We start from the raw sequence: 3,704 nt of genomic DNA on the forward strand, positions 1-3,704 counted from the left end.
ACTATGGACATCCAATCTCTCTATACCTCCATTCCCCCACCAGGACGGCCTGAAGGCTTGCTGCTTCTTCCTTGAACAGAGGCCCAACCAGTCTCCATCCACCACATCACTCCTCCGCCTGGCTGAACTTGTTGAACAACTTTTCCATCAACTCCACTCACTTCCTTCAAGTAAAGTGTGTTGCGATGGGTACCCGCATGTATCCAAGTTATGCCTGCCTTTTTGTGGGATATGTTGAACATTCCTTGTTCCAGTTCTACTCAGGTCCCTTCCCCCAACTTTTTTTCCGGTGTATTTATGACTGTATCGGTGCCATTTCCTGCTCCTGTCCCGAACTGGAAAACTTTATCAACTTTGCTTCTAATTTCCACCCTTCTCTCACCTTTACATGGTCCATCTCCGACACTATCCCTACGTTGCTCGACTTCTCTGTCTCCATCTTTGGGGATAGGCTGTCTACTAATATTCATTTCACCCCACTGACTCCCACAGCTATCTCGACTACACTTCTTCACATCCTGCCTCCTTTCAGGACTCCATTCCATTCTCCCAGTTTCTCTGTCTCTGATGCATCTACTCTGATATTGCTATCTTTTCATGACAGTGCTTCTGATATCTCTTCCTTTTTACACAACAGAGGACCCCCCCCCCCCCCCCCACCCACTGTGGTTGACAGGGCCCTCAACCATGTCCGGCCCATTTCCCGCACCTCTACCCTGCCTCCCAGAACCGTGACAGGGTTCCCCTTGTCCTCACTTTCCACCCCATCAGCCTCCATATCCAAAGGATCATCCTCGACCATTTCTGCCACCTCCAGCATGATGCCACTACCAAACGCATCTTCCCCTCCCTTCCCCTGTCAGCATTCCGAAGGGATGATTCCCTCCGTAACACCCTGGTCCACTCCTCCATTACCCCCACCACCTCATCTCCTTCCCACGGCACCTTCCCCTGCAATCACAGGAGGTGTAATTCCTGCCCATTTACCTCCTCTCTGCTCACTATACCAGGCCACAAACACTCCTTTCAGGTGAAGCAGCGATTTACTTGTGCTTCTTTCAGTGTAGTATTCTGTATTCGCTACTCACAATGTGGTCTCCTCGACACTGGGGAGACCAAATGCAGACTGGGTGACCACTTTGTGGAACACCTCCGCTCAGTCCACAAGCAGGACCCTGAGCTTCCTGTTGCTTGCCATTTCAACACTCACACCTGCTCTCATGCTCACATCTCTGTCCTGGGATTGCTGCAGTGTTCCAGAGAACATCAACGCAAGCTCGAGGAACTGCATCTCATTTACCGATTAGGCACACTACAGCCTGCCGGACTGAACATTGAGTTCAATAATTTCAGAGCATGACGGGCCCCCCATTTTACTTTTAATTTCAGTTACTTTTTCCTTTTCCTTTTTTTTCCATATTTTTTGTGTGTCTGTTTTATTTCATTTCATCTCAGTTTGTTCAGTTTGCTTTCCCACTGTTTTTTTCATGTTTGCACTTGTGGCTGTTCAATTTTAAGTCCTTTAACACCCTTTCTGTACTAATCCTTTGCCTTTCAAAACACCATTAACCTATCTTTGCTCCATGACCTTATGGTCAGCTATTCTGTGACCATGTCCTATCTACACCTTCTCCTTTGTTATCTCTTGCCCCATCCCCACTTTAACTGCTTATAACCTTTTACATTTCTAATACTTGCCAGTTCTGAAGAAGGGTCACTGACCTGAAACGTTAACTCTGCTTCTCTCTCCACAGATGCTGCCAGACTTGCTGAGTGTTTCCAGCATTTCTTGTTTTTATTTCAAATTCCATTCTGTTGTTCGTCTGTTTTTGACAAGGTCCAAAATGTAGGATTGGTTAAAATCCCTTGAGAGCCAAGAAAATGTAGCACGCTGGATGGAAAATTGAATCAGTGGCAGAAAGCAAAGGGTAATTGTAATCCCGTGTATTTGCGACTGGAAGGATGTTTCCAGTGGTGTCCAGCACGGCTCAGTAGTTGGTGCCCTGATTTTTGTGGTCTATATTCATGATTTGGATGTAAATGTGAGGGCATGATCAAGAAGTTTGCTGACGACACTAAAAATGGACCTGATTGGACAACTAATTGGAGTGAGATTCGGACATTATCAAACAGTCTCTATTATATTCTGTCAAATTAATTTTGTGTCAGTCACTCTCTGGCATAGTGTATTTGTGTTGGTTTAATTCAGTGTCTGTCACTCTCTGTGGAATAATTCTGTAACTGCCCGTCTTTGGGACTGTGTGTGTGTGTTGGATTAATTCAGCGTCTGTCACTGTCTGGTGGAATAATTTTGTAACTGCCCGTCTCTGGGACTGTTTGTGCGTATGTGTTGGATTAATTCAGCGTCTGTTACTCTCTGGTGGAATAATTTTGTAACTGTCAGTCTCTGGGGCTGTGTATGTGTGTTGGGTGAATTCTGTCCCTGTCACCCTATGGCACTATGTGCGTGTGTTGGATTAGTTCTGTTACTGTCTGTGTGTTTGGCGGATTAATGCAAATGCAGATTATCTAATAGTCTCTGGCTATATGTGTCGGGGTGGGAATCATTCTGTTTCTGCCACTTTCTCCTCCGGTATGTGACCGAAATCCAGTGTGCACCTGTCAGTTTCTGGGATTGGATGTGAGTGTGAGATTCATTCCTCATCTGTCATTCTCCAGTGGTTGTGTCTGAGTATGTGATTCATTCTGGCTCTGACAATATTTGCACAGTATGTGAATATGGGAAACATTCTGTGTCTATCAGTCTCTGATTCTGTCTGTGAGTGATGAATTCAATCAGTAGCGATCATTCTGTATGCGGTGATACATTTTTTTTCCGTCTCGGTACTGCTGCAGTCGTACGACGAGGTGGCCGATTGGTTAAGGCGATGGATTGCTAACCCGTTGTGCTCTGCACGCGTGGGTTCGAATCCCATTCTTGTCATCTATCTGCTTTTGACAAGGTCCCAAATGGTGGACTGCTTTGGAAAGTGAACACCATGGGATCCAGAGAAATATAGCAAGCTTGATGTAAAATTGCCTCAGTGGCAGAAAACAATGGGTAATTGTAGTCCTGTGTATTGGTGCCTGGAAGGCAGTTTCCAGTGGTGCCCCACACGGCTCAGTACCAGGTGCTCTTCATTTTGCGGAATATATTCACGATTTGGATATAAATGCAGGGGCATGATCAACAATTTAATGACCGCACAAACATTTGTCATGTGGTTGATGGAGAGGAGGATAGCTGTAAGCTACAGGAAGATATCAATAGACTGGTCAGGTGGGCTGAAAAATGACAAATGAAATTTAACCAGAGAAGTGTGAGTTGATGCATTTGGGGAGGCGAAACAAGGCAAAGCAATACACGATTAATGGGAAAATACAGAGAGGTGCAAAGGACGTGAGGCGCATTGGAGTTAATGTCCTCAGATCCGTGAAAGTAGGAGGACAGGTTGATAAGGTCGTTAAGAGGGCATATGGAATGATTTCCTTTATTCGTTGAGGTACAGGTATAAGGGCAGGGATATTATGCTGGGACTGTATAAGTCATTAGTTCAGCCTCAACTTGAGTACTGTGTGCCATTGTGGTCACCTTATTACAGAAAGGATGTAATTGCACTGGACAGATTATAGACAAAATTTATGAGGATGTTGCCATGTTTGGGAAAAATGCAAGTGTGAGGAAAGATTGGATGGGCTGTGGT

The 3,704-nt window shown here is 45.3% G+C and overlaps 1 non-coding gene across 1 annotated transcript; it reads left to right on the forward strand.

Moving 5' to 3' along the window:
- The first annotated feature begins 2,862 nt into the window (after positions 1-2,862).
- On the forward strand, positions 2,863-2,944 carry trnas-gcu (transfer RNA serine (anticodon GCU)). The gene has a single exon. It is a non-coding gene; the product is annotated as a tRNA-Ser (tRNA).
- The last annotated feature ends 760 nt before the right edge of the window (positions 2,945-3,704 follow it).

This window comes from Heterodontus francisci, chromosome 21, assembly GCF_036365525.1.
Source record: "Heterodontus francisci isolate sHetFra1 chromosome 21, sHetFra1.hap1, whole genome shotgun sequence".
Classification (NCBI taxonomy): domain Eukaryota; kingdom Metazoa; phylum Chordata; class Chondrichthyes; order Heterodontiformes; family Heterodontidae; genus Heterodontus; species Heterodontus francisci.